Below are 13,832 nucleotides of genomic sequence, written 5' to 3'. Positions count from 1 at the left end.
AAAATTATCCCATCAACTGTAAACATTGACACTGCTTTTTTAAAAGATCTACTTAACAGTTGGAATCTTCTGAGCAATTAGCAAATCACTATTCCATTGTTGCCCAGTAGGTGGTCTTAGATTGTGAAAATTCTTCTCCCTGCTTTAACACTAGCCCTGTTTTTTCAGCTTGTGCTTATGATGTGCTGCTTCTGACTGAATAAAGAGGTACAGATTCTTTGCCATATATGTTTGTCAGATCATGCACCATGTGTTATTACTATATATGTGCCAAATGACATATATTGAGGTGACCCTCAGTTTATACCTCTATTCTTCTTCTCTGTTTTTGACACATGAAACTTGATCCTAGCTACCTCTTTTCACAATACCCTAGCTGTTGGTAAAATGTAGTAAATATTTTTAGCTTTTCCTTTCACTATATCCCATAGTATGTTTCCACGCACATAAAAAAATACACTATTTTTTTAATACATACAACAATCAGTGTGTATGTAAAATAAACAGTAAGAACTGAAATTCTTTGCTTCTATGCTAGACTGCTGTATGCCTAACTATGTCTATTTCACTAATACAAATACTGTCCTGTACTCAGGGAGCATAGTGTTATCAGAAATCACAAAATAATAAATTGGCTGTTTGCTGAAAAAGAGCTACGACATAAAGCATCTCATTTATGAGAACAAAAAAACACCAAAAAACCAAAAAACAAACAAACAAACACCATGAAATGGGAAGGTATAAAAACAGGAATATCCACAAAGAAAACACCTAAAGAGGCAGTCTCTTTAGAAAGAAGTTAAGGACATTTGACTCAGATTGTAGCTGTGGCAGGTAAAGTGCTCCATAATTGCTACCTAAGTTTCCAATTCAGATAGAGGTTTCAGTTTGTAGCTTTGAACAATAACAGAGAAGGGTAAATGTTGGTTTTTTTCTCATCTAGTGACTGAATTGAAATGCTCTGTAATCACTAGGTTACACATCCTCAGTTATTGCAAACAGAAAAGCTACTGACAGAAGAATTACACCACATCATTAGCAAAATATTTAGGTCATACTGAATAACAAAATTAAAAACACTTGCAAATTTATACCATGTATATTTATACAATCATGATTTTACATAAATTCAGATTATTATGAAGGCTATTGACACACAAAGATTATGAAAAAACAAGACTATCTGACAATATAGAGGAGTCACATATATTCTGATGAGTTTCTAACTAGTCTGTAAACAAGACACTTATGAGGAGTTAAAAAGTTTAGTTGTTCTTTGTTGAACAAATCTTTAATCTTGTTCCTGGCATGACCTAATTTCATATTTTGATAAAAAACAGTAAAAAATTGCTTGCATTTCCCCTTATAGTAAAAGCTGGTAAACCAGTTCTTGTGACAATATTTTTAATTAATTAGAACAAATAATTGCTTTTATATAGGATATGTAATAGTAGGGCAGAAATCCCATCCTTAAAATAGCAAGCATCTTCCTCTAAATATTTTGAGATCTATAGCTATGATTTTTGTGTATTTTTTAAACAAATGTCTTCATCTATCTCACTTTAACAAGAACAGCTTTTGTGAAATATAAATTTTACTTTCCTGTGCTTTTGTTGTTGAAACACCTGTATTTTGGGGTATTTGTGTTAGTGACTGGTTTGGTTCCTGTTACTAATTGTTGTAGACTACTAACTTTCTTGAAGCCATTACATCAGCAGTCTGGCAAGATATACAAGATTTTCACTGTAACAGTAATACATCATTAGGTGCAGAAAAAAAAAGATGATAGTAGCAGCTGGAAAATTAAATAAGTCACTTATTTTTTTGTTTAATACATAAAATGGTAAACTGAAATTAAGTAATTAATTTTTGGGAGGTTGGATCTAGTCTATGTTTGGCCCAACATACGCAAGTGTGGACTTAAGATCATCACTCCCTGAAGGTCACTTTGGATCTTCCACTATTTTAATGGAAGCTTATTCCTTCAGAAAAATTTAAAGAGAATGAGTGATCCACAGATATGGCTGTGACGTACTCTCAAAAAAAGACAATGCACATTTAATTTCATTTCCTTGCAAAGAGAGTGACAAGTGCAAACTTAAAGACAGACAGAAGGCAGGTACTCTTCACAAATTAGCAGAGAATGTGTCCATAAACATTTCTCAAGGTAGAGCTGCGAATTAGATACATCATATAATATCTTTCCAGAGAGTTTTCCTTTTCCAGCATGCATTTGTCTATATAGTTGTCATTTTATGTGCTGGTACAACACATACATACTATACTTCTGTATAGTAGACAGAAAGACCTTTTTTATCATCCTTACTCATTGCCTTACTGGAGAGAAACTTTCTTATACAGTTACTGAGAACTGAGTCACAAACAAAGGATGACAGCTGACCTGATAAGTCACATAACCATTCCCAGTTACAAAACACAATCATGGAAATGTCGAAGTTATATCTTAGTTAAGCTAAGGGTCAGTAATCTCTGGATAGATGCTACCCACTCTCCTACTTTTCCCTACTGTATTATATTAATAAGATGGCTACTTCCCCAGGATTTTTATGTCATCTAAATGACTACAAAATGCTAATAACATTAAAGAAAAAAAAAAAGAAAAGGAAAAAATAAAAAAGGATTTAAAAGGGTAAAATCCCAAAGGGATGAAAATCCTCCATGATTCTATTACTCTGATCTCCGTAGGCTGGAGCATGTCCCAGACCAGGTATGTGTATGAAGTGAGGGAATTTCAAGAAGCCTGTTACAACAGAAGAAATTATAAAATGCAAGAGCATTTGGATGCAGCAAAGATTGATTTCATTCTAGCTTCACATTTCATACATTTCATAACTGTTACAAAAAGAGATTAAGGGCAAGTAAACACTAGGGAATGATATAGAGATCCTCCCAATCTGCCTGCATAACTCTACAGTATCTGTGACAGCTGCTAAAGGGTATGTGCAGAAGCATGCTTAGCAACCACAGCACAAAAGCTCACTCCAAAATTCTACCTCTCAGAAAACATGAGTTTCCAATTCAGATAAAAGCTTCATTTTGTAGCTGTTGAACAGCAACACAGAACATGGCACGACTAAAAAGATCAGTCTGTAAGTCATCACTCTGTCTATCAGGCAGTTAATTTAAAATAACAAAGTCAAAAATAAGTTGCAAGATACGCTTCTAATCAGGAGAATTTTTGTCAAATCCCTTAGGAATCTTCTTCCAAATCCTTTATGCTTAAGTGAGTACTCCTACAGAATCATTATTCCCAGAAAAGGTTAACAACCAAAGTTCAGTAGAAAAGGGAAAATATCTATTGAAGCTGTCGCAATCTGTGATCATAAAGTCCTATGCCAAGTTACAATCTAGCATATCAATCAAAACCTATTTTGATAATTTGCTTAGAACAGCAAACACGTTAAGTTGTATTGCTGAAAGCCCTCTATAAAGAATGGGGAATGGAGGGACAGAGCAGGTGTATGCATAATAAAATAACAGTGAAAGGCATCTGGCAGCAATCCACACCAGTAAATGAGACCACATAAAGTCCGTTATTTTTACATGCGTTTGCAAAAAATAGTATTTTCTCAGAAAAGGAAATATTTTTTTATTCACCCAGGCTATTGTGGTCTCTTAGCACAAAGAAAACCAAATAAATTTGTTGCAGACACTTTTCACACAGTCCTGTGGAGGGGAGACTTCCAGTGCAGTCTATTTTAGCAGTACTACCTAGCCATTGTAATGCTTCACACATAAGCTTCATACAGCTGCTCACTTGTAAGATACATAGATCTGGAGATATCTAGATTTGGAAACAGCTTATGAAGGTGCAGGAATATTCCTCCTGACATAGCTCACATGTTGAAAAATATAGCTACTGTGGATCCTTTGATCTTTGCAAAAAGGGTTTATTGCTTTATTTGAAAGCCTTCTTTTTTTCTCTTCACTTTCTCTGTCTAAAGAAAAAAAATGTCATACTTTGAGTTGGCTATCATGAGTCTGTATTTTCACAACTAACTTAGAAAATTCATCTCTATATGACAGCAGGAACCCAGAAGCAACAACTTTCCTGCAACAAATGCTGAATTTGGAGAAAAGTTCTGTTTATTATTTTTTAACCAGGCAGATTGGTTCATAAAAAATATTTTCTGTCAGAAAGACCAGCTTCATGGTTACATTGTTTGAATGTTACAGCACAATCTGGACTAAGGATCCAAAAATATGACTATTCTCACAAACTTCCTATTATGATTCAGTTGAAACACAGAAGAGGAGAGGAAACTAATTCTCTGTGAATAAAGACGATCAAACCCAGAAAGGTTCAAAATATACCCAAAAGATATGATTAAAACCAAATGAGGTTAGATCTTGGTGCCAAAATTTAATAAATATTATTTAATAATAAAAGAGGGAAGGATGGAAAGAGGGAGGGGGAAGAGGGAAGGAAGTTGAGGAGGAAGTGAAGGAGGAAGTGCAGGAGGGTGGGTGGGCAGGCAAGCAGAAGGAAGGCAGGCAGGCAGGAAGGCAGGCAGGAAGGCAGGAAGGCAGGAAGGAAGGCAGGCAGGCAAGAAGGAAGGCAGGAAGGAAGGCAGGCAGGCAGGAAGGAAGGCAGGCAGGCAGGAAGGCAGGCAGGCAGGAAGGCAGGAAGGCAGGGAGGGAGGGAGGCAGGGAGGGAGGGAGGCAGGGAGGGAGGGAGGGAGGGGTGGGCATGGGAGACAGTGATGGGGGTTAGGCAGAAACATATCACCCTTGCAGGGATCCCAATAACCTTGTTGCTCCTTTCCATCTGGTCTTCTTGAGGGTCCCCTACAGCTGCCATGCTGCCAATGCCACACCACACCATGCACTGCCACACCACTCCAAAAACTCTAGAATCTGATGGATGAATATACCTTTGGGCCAGGTGGGAGAGCCCAGGAGCCTCCCTTGCAGGGACCAGTTTGACACTGTCCCTTTCAACACTGTGATCTGCTGCATGGCTCTGCGGTGCTCTGCTGCAGGGTCTGGGGACCCCTTTGGGAACCTTTGGCACCCGTGGCACCCCTGTGTCCCTCATGTGGATGCGGCTTCTCCCGGGGGAAGGGCCCCGCAGCTGAGCTGCTCCGCGCAGCGGAGGATGGGCGCTCGCTGCCTCTCTCCAGAGCCTTTTCTCCACGCACCCAAAGCCTCTCTGCCCTCAGCCTTTGGTGTGAGGGTCGGTGTGGGCCTGGCAGCTGAGAGCCCTGGGGCTGTGCTCTCTGCTCTGAAGCTGTTAAACTTCTGCTCTGTGGATTTATTCCTCTCCCCCAGCCCTGAATTGTTGCTTTATCTCACCTTCATCACTGAGCGGCATGAGGCCTCCTTCAGGGCCCACTCAGGGTGTTGTGGTCTTCTCTGCAGCCTTTGTAATACAGTTTTGCTATAACAGGCAAAAGCATCTTCATGAACATGTTTAAGTCATAAACTAAAATATTTCAGTCTCTGACACCTCCTCAGGCATAAATGGACAATTAATGAAATATATCACGTGGAAGAATAGTTACAAACATTTCTGAATCCATGATGGTGTACATTTTAAAGCACATATGAATTAAAAAATTTTTGACTTAGTAGGTTTAAGTATTGGCACACCAAAGAAGAGCTGGTAAAATGAAATTTTCACTAAGTGAAAATAAGTGCAACAAAAGAAAAGGAAAGTTGATATTTCATTAGTTACTACTATGTGGCAAAATGGTTAGATTTATGTCAGACTCCTAGTAAAAGACTAAGTATCAGGAAAAAATTTTCGCTCAAGACAGTCACATCATTCATCATGTAAACCATAAACTGTCTCTGTAACCTTCATATTTCTGTAATTTTTTTATGAGGTGATCTAAGGATTTTTGTATTTTCTAAATTTATATAATCTTTTTCAGCATAATCTTTGAAACATTATTCTTCTTCCCAAAAGAATAATTAAAAGATACTGTATCTAAGTGGTTCTATTCAGATTCAGCATGATAGAAACTTAACTTTCCTTTGTCCTTGCATTTGCATACAGCCAGAATTCATACTTTTTCAACCAATAAAAATGTATTTCTATGAAATATTATTAAGTTTTCCGGGTTTCACCACTTAGTAACATTTAAAAAATAACCCCAAAATAAACAAAAGCAACCAACAAAGAAGTAGTTTTAGAAGTTTTATTTTCTAACAGGGATCTTAGGGAGAGTTTGACGACACAGGACTTACAAATGATATAAAAAAAGCTGTAATGTAACTCTGCCAGCCCTTGAGTGGTCAGGCATTCTGAGTGAATTATTGTTGAAGGTTCCTTCCAACTGGACTATTCTATTCTATTCTATTCTATTCTATTCTATTCTATTCTATTCTATTCTATTCTAGTCTAGTCTAGTCTAGTCTAGTCTAGTCTAGTCTAGTCTAGTCTAGTCTAGTCTGTTTTATGCCATGCCATGCCATGCCATTCTACCCTACTCTATTCTTTCAGACATGAATATGAAATAAATTGATATATTTTATTTCTGTATTTTTCAAGATGGTAAATGAACATAATAGTTTAATATGAGATGTCTTTCCTCTGAAACACCTTCATTCACTTTTGAATACTAAGTATGGCTTCTTTTGAGGTTACTACAGAAAAAATATTACATCTTTTCTGTTACAATGTTTAGTGTTTATTTGGTCAGCATGTTTAGTGTTTCTTAGTGAAAACACCACAACAGAAGGAGTATACATATTGCTATTGATTCAGTTCCATGACAGGTATGTTATAATGTCTGGGGTTTATATGATATATTTCAAGAAACAGAACACAAACTGCTGTGAGGCAATGCTCTTTTCTGGTTTTACAGGGAAAGCACTGGTCTGATCATCAATAATCTAATGAAATAACTGATAACTATCTTCCAAATTTTATTTAGTAATGTCAAAAAAAGAAAAAAAAAGGAGGAAATTCTATCTGTGTGAATTGTATTTTGCATTGAATTAGTTCTTCTGACTTTAAATTTATTGCATTTTTACAGAAATAACCTTTGCAATACATTTTTAACAAATGCTTTAATTTTTCTTTACCAAATTTTTAAATGTTATTTTTCAAAAATGATACAGATTTTTTTCATTTCCCTCATTGCCCCAGAATCAGAATGATTTTTTATGAAGATTAAAGACCAACTTTCTATTCTGGTTGAATTTTTTTGCATTTATTTATTTATTATTTTATTTTTTATATTTTTTATTTTTTTTTTTCAAACTAATGTTATTTAACATCTATTTGTAGAAGTTAGTGTTGTAAGACACTAAAAACGTTGGATAATGGTAGCCCTCATCAATTTCAGTAACTGCTCAGACAGTATCCAGGTATTTTTTACAAGCTAAATTAAATACAAATGGCAAGAACTGCCTATTCAGTAGAATTACCTATATGAAAAGCATCAGCTGCATCTTCTACTAGCTTCAAAATCAAGTGCAATTAACTCAGCATTTAACAGTTTTCACTTTTGATGCCCTGTGTACACAGTCATTCTTTCAAGACTTTGTAAATAAAATTCTCTAAGCAAATAATTTCTCTAAGATTTCTAGTACTACATTTTCACACTTGTTTTTAGATTTAGATTATTATTCAGAATTGTTGAATACTTAACTAAACAAGCAAATACCTATTCTTATCTGGCACACAATGTCATACTACAAAGAAGAATTGTAAAAGATTTTTGCATCTTTAATATTCATCTTTGCCACCTATGTGTAAGTAGTGTTTCTCAGTATGAGGATTAAGACTCAAAAGTCAAATCACAAACTGAAATAGGTATAAGACTGAATAGACAAAACATTTGGGCTTTCCTACCACTTTGTCCATAAGACTGCCATGCTGTCCAGCAACATGATGAAGTGTGAAAGTATTTAGTGACCACAGAGATTCTCATACTCCAATTTCAGAAGTTGTGAAATAAAGAGGAAGGCAAATCCTTTTGAACTTCTTGCATCACTAATCTCAGGTGTTACAACTTTGAGTTAATAGAAGACACACAAAGTACTGGCTTGTATGTGTGGTCCTGAGCTTGTTTTGTTATTGACAGCTACAGAATTGCTCACACAGTCATCCACCTTAATGAATCCTTTACTCAAAAAAGATGTAGATAGCTTGGAAATCATTTACTGTCCATAGGATCTCCTGACTTGCAAAATCAGTTTCTTTTTGCTCACTGATTTGTACCAGAAAGGTAGCCAGCATTCTTTAAAGAATTTGTGTTGCAAAATAAGTAAATTTTAATTGCAGTAAAAATACACATATTTTAGAGCTACCTAGACATAAATTGGAAATGAAAACCATTTTCCAATGTCAAAAGCAGTAAGTAATCTAACTAAACAGGAAAAAGGGGAAAAGATAAATAATACATTCATTGATTAGAATAACTAGCTTCAATTAGGGCTCTCGCAACACTTATATATCTTTTTCATATCAAGATTTCAGGGAAGGGATTAGCTCAAATGGTAGAGTATTTGTTTAGCACGTGAGAGGTAGCTGGATCAATGTCTGCATTCTCCAGGTCGTTCCTGACTTTGGCTACCTGTTTGCAGCCCTCTGCCTTTGTCAGCACATTCCAGGTTTTGTTCAATAATGGCTCTGATGGTCACCAGCATGAGTTGATTTGGGCCACCAAGACTCGAGGTGGCCTGGGCTGCAATGACCATGAATTGTGGCATTTTCAGTTCTGAGGAATATATGTCAGGTAAAGAGTAAAGTTAGGTCTCTGCACTCTAGGCAAACAGACTCCCAGCTCTTAAGGGAGATAGTCAATAGAATTCCCTGTAAGACTTCCCTCAGGTACAAGGGAGCAAAATGGAATTGGAAGATCTTTAAGGAAGTCTTCCATAGCTTGCAAGACCTAGCAATCCCCAGGAACAAGAAGATGGACAAGGAAGGCCAGAGACGAAGTTTGGATACGTAAGGATGGAGAGAGGAAAGCCAAAGTGAAGCTGAAACTGAACCTGTGAAGGAGCACAAAGAATAACAGGAAGGGCTTATACAGGTACTTAAACAGAAAAGATAAATAAAAAAGGTATTCTCCCCATGATAACAACAGTAAACTGATAACAATTAATGAGAGCAAGGACAAAATACTCAACAACTTTGACCCAAGCATTCAAGGGAAACCTATTCCCATGTCTCTCAAGTGGATGGACAGAAAGATGGGTAGTGGGGGAGAAAGCTACTTCTCACACAAAGATCATGTTTGTGACCACCTGAGGGACGTGAATGTGCATAAGAGTACAGGACCCAATGAGATGCATGCCAGTGTTCTGAGGGTATTGACTGAGTAGCTGCCACACCACTCTCCTTATTTGAAAAGCTATGGCAGTAGGTTGAAAGCCCAGGTGACTTTCTCTGGATAAAGGGAAATACTGTACTAATCTTTAAGAAGGATAAGGGATGTGAGAATAGGATGGACCCTGAAAATTAACAGATTGTCAGTCTCACCTCTGTGCTTGGGAAGTTCATAGGACAGATCCTCTTACAAGCTATGTTAAGGCACAAGAAGGACAGTGAAGTGATCCAGGACAGTCAGCAAGTACAGCTTCACCAAGGGAAAGTCCTTTCTAATCAACCCAGTGGCCTTCTATGATGGAGTGGTTCCATCAGTGGACAAGGGAAAGGCTACAGATGTATCTGTCATTTATCCTGTCATCTACAGGACTTCTGTAAAGCCTTTGACACCATCCCTCACAACATTAAATTAGACAGATTCAATGAGTGGACTATCCTTAGATGGACAAGGAAGTCGTTGGATGGTCGCATTCAGACGGTAGTGATAAGCAGCCAAGTGCAAGGTGCTGCACAAGAGTTCAGGCAACCACTGGTATCAACACAGTCTGGGAAGAGAAAAGAGCAAGAGCTGCCCTGCCAGAAAGGACTTGATGATGGTGGATAAGAGGCTGGATGTGAGTTGGCAAAGTGCATTGGGCAGTCACACTTGGGGCTTCTCCAATTCTTGCTGAACTTCTATTCACTGCATTTCTCTAATGGATTGAAGGGTGTGACTCCAGCAGTCCATTTCTTTCTCACACTCCCTGATAGTCCTCAGGGTCTCCTCTTCAAGTTTAGCTACATGGCTGAGTAGATCATCTGCTTAAATCACACTGCATGCAGGTATCATCTGTGCTGTCCCTCCGTATTAATGCCAGGTTCAAGCAGTCCCTGTAACTGAAAACTTGGACATATTCACTCTTCTTAGGGAGGACCACCTAGGTCAGTAAGTTACTGCAAGCAATGACTTCTGACCATGTTGAAATCATTACTCAGTCTTTTCTGACTGAGAAAGCAAGAACCAGGGGTATTTTTGTCAGGAGTCAGGAGAGTTTTTGCCCCCTCTTACATTAACTGTCTTGCAAAGTGTTGTGTCATGTCCTTGTGACACACACTCTGGGTTGCTCATGCTCCCTGGAGTTGTTCAAATGTCCAACAAGGGCTTCCAGGTCTGAACAGAGCTCTGGGCTGCTGCTTGGGTGTCCCTGAGCAAACTAATGCTCACTCACAGACTTAAACTCTGTCACCTCTGCTGCTGCTGCTGCCACTGCTGCCCCATTGACTGGGTTGGTTGTTCCCAAAGTGATTTCATTATTACAGAAAAGCTGAGAAGGTTTTAATGTTGAAACAAATCAGTATAGGAAGAAAACAAACGAGTTAAACCAAGTATTTTGCATTAGACCTTCAGGAACTGTAGCTGTAAAAACAAGCAGTTGTAAAAACAAAAGCCACTTTTCTTAGTTTCTTGCACCCTTATGTAGCTTTAACAAAATCAGGGGAAAACAATTGGGATGGATAAGATGTATCAGGATGTATAGCACTCCTTTGGCATATTAAAGCCTCCAGACCTGGAAGAATGATACCTAAGTATCCTCAGTTTCCTGTCAGACCTAGAAAATTGTAGCCAAATTAAAATACTCACCTTAAAATACAAATTTTGTTGCTGCCTTGAAATGCTTCACACATAGCTGGGGACATTTTCATTTCAAAGTCATGCAGAAATTTTCCCAATAGTCCTACTCAAACAAACCCACATCACAGATGTGGGTTTATGTGCCATATAAGACAAAAGCCACATCTTCATCTATTTTAAAACCTATTTTTTAAACTTATCAGTTACATGGTAGTTTCAAAGTATAGATGAAGCATTTGCCATGACTTTAAAGTCTTTTTTATTCTGAATGAAAATATGTTTCTTCTAAATCCTCTTCTAAAGTCTAATGTTTATTGACAATATTATGTAGTAGCAATTAACAATTTTATAGTAATTATAATAAGAATTTTTTCTTGTTTAATTACATTTCCCTAAATTTAAATTTATTATAAGCTAACTCAACTGATAGTTGAACTTTAACTACTAATGAATATTTTACGCATTAGAAATAATTAATATGACTATAATTTTGAAACCCAATCTTATCTTCATTAATGTCATACAGAGAATCTTTCCAGAAACTTTTTACAATGTAGAATTGAATTATTAGCATAAAGACGCATTTTTAAAGGCAGAAATTGTCTAGACAATTTAACCAAAAAGTGATCAAACATTATGTTATTTCTTCTTAATAGCTAGCTGGGATTTGAAGCCTGTCCAGGGTTTATATTTGTCCTTGAAAGATCACTTAGTTCTCAGAAAAACGAGACTACAGTAATCTTGCACTTTTACTACTATACAACTAATTTTATGCACTTTCAAAATGCAAAGCAAACAATTTAAATCATGAAAAGACTGTGAGTCTGTAATAACCTCTCATATTTAGCTGACCTTTTTTCTTTTAAAACACCCCAGTCTCTTCTACATTTTCTGCTCAGAAAAAAAAAAAAAAAAAAAAAGAAAAAACAAAAGACCCTTGAAAGATCAGTCAGTATCTCCAGGATGGATTTATGAGAGAGATCAGATCATCATTACCGTTGTACTGGGCTTGCATGGCCAAGTTTTGGTAGCAGGGGATACAGGAATGATTTCTGTGAGAAGCCACTGGAAGCTTCCTCCATGTCTGACAGAACCAATCCTGGCAGCTCCAAAGATGGATGTCTTGGTCATGGGTGGGCCACTTAGAAATGGTGGTAATGCCTCTGTGACAGCATATTAAAGATAAAAAACCCCAAATTATTGCAGAGTTGTAATTGAATCCAGAGAAGAGCACAGTGAGAACATGTGAGACTAACAACTTTACAGGCCAAGGTCAGTGGAGGAGAGACAGGAGGTGCTCCAGGTGCTTGAGCTGAGACTCCACTGCAGCCTGTGGTGCAGCCCATGGTGAAGCAGCTGTGCTCCTGCAGCCCATGGAGGACTGCAGGGATGCAGAGATCCACTCACAGCCCATGGAGGAGCCCACACCAGAGTGGATAGATGCCTGAGAGGAGGCTGTGAGGCCATTTGAGGTCTATGGAAAGAGAGGAGCCCATGCTGGAACCGCCTGTCCTTGAACTGCACCCCATGGAAGAGTGACCCACACTACAGGAGATTGAGAAGAACTGTTGCCATGGGATGGACTCATCCTGCACCTGTTCACTGAGAGCTGCTGCTCAGCAGATGAATTCACGTCAGACAAGTCCACAGAGGACTGCCTCCGTTCCCCCATTTCATTTTCACACTGAAATGGGGTAAAAACTCCCCTAAGAACAGTGATAGAAACAAATGACAGCAATCCCCATTCACTGTCTTCCTGTCAATTTGGGGAGGAGGTAGAGCTGGGAAGAAGAGAGGGTGGGTTGTAAGGTGTTTTGAAGGTGTTACTTAACTTCTCATTATTATGCTCTGATTTTGTTAGTAATAAATTCCATTCATATCTCTAATTTGAGCTTATTTTGCCCACGATGTTATTTGGTGAGTGATCTCTCCTGGTCATTATCTCAACAAATGAACTCTTTTGTTACACTTTCCCCATACAGCTGCAGAGAGGGATAAAGCGACTTTGGTGGGTACCTGGCTTCTAACCAGAATCAATGTACTACATATCTTTGAAAGAAAACAAACCTGTTATTATAGTACCTCTGAAAGACACTACCTAGATTATGAGTAAAAAAGTTCAAAATGGTCTCGTCACAGCACTAAAGAGTTCTACACTACACCAGAACAAATATAAGAACTTTCAGCTGAGCCATGTGTTGCTCAGGCAGAAGAGCAGCAGTTACACAAATATTTTAATCCAATCATGTTTATCAAAGTAAAGTTGTTATATGGATTTAAATTTTCAATACATGGGTAATTCTACAGCTGTCAATAACTGTAAAACATGAACATTGGAAAATGTTGAAAGGACGCATCATCCCTGTATATCAACATGGTCAAAACCAGTATTTTGTAAAAAGTTTGGTTTCTCAGACTACTCAGAATGACAAAGAAATAATTGAGGCAAATAACAAGAAACTTCATGAAAGCGAGATGCAAAATTATTGAGATGACATTTGGATGTACTCTGTGTAAAAAATAAGAGTGCAGTCACAGCATTTCTCTTGAAACAAAATTGATATTGATGATTCTCCTAATTTCATTGAAAATCCTTCAACTGGCCAAAATGCAAAAGATACACAACCTGATTTCTTGTCACCTAACATGCAGCATATTTAGAATTTTTGTGTGGTTTTTTTTTCAGGAATCTGTGGGACAGTCTTCATGACAGAGAATTTTGGTAGTTTCATCAGAAAATGTGAGTGAAATGGTAAATTGTGAGACATTGCGTTATAAGTAGATCAATAGCTGTAACAAGTTAATTATCTAGTTAATGTTGGATTATAAATTAATTATTATTTCATAATCTATGTTTTCAATTAATGGTTAGTATTTGTTATTAGGGAGTTCAGGCTTTCATGGTTCTATAGG

The 13,832-nt window shown here is 37.5% G+C and overlaps 1 long non-coding RNA gene across 2 annotated transcripts in view; it reads left to right on the top strand.

Moving 5' to 3' along the window:
- Positions 1 to 13,832, top strand: part of LOC111941813 (uncharacterized) — a 31,369-nt gene that overhangs the window by 1,714 nt on the left and 15,823 nt on the right. For both annotated transcript variants that reach the window (XR_015280062.1, XR_015280063.1), the window contains exon 2: positions 13,606 to 13,659. This is a non-coding gene — a long non-coding RNA (uncharacterized LOC111941813). The remainder of the gene's footprint in view (positions 1 to 13,605; positions 13,660 to 13,832) is intronic.

This window comes from Cyanistes caeruleus, chromosome Z, assembly GCF_971803275.1.
Source record: "Cyanistes caeruleus chromosome Z, bCyaCae1.hap1.1, whole genome shotgun sequence".
Taxonomy (NCBI): domain Eukaryota; kingdom Metazoa; phylum Chordata; class Aves; order Passeriformes; family Paridae; genus Cyanistes; species Cyanistes caeruleus.
This window is presented reverse-complemented; position numbering and strand designations above follow the sequence as displayed.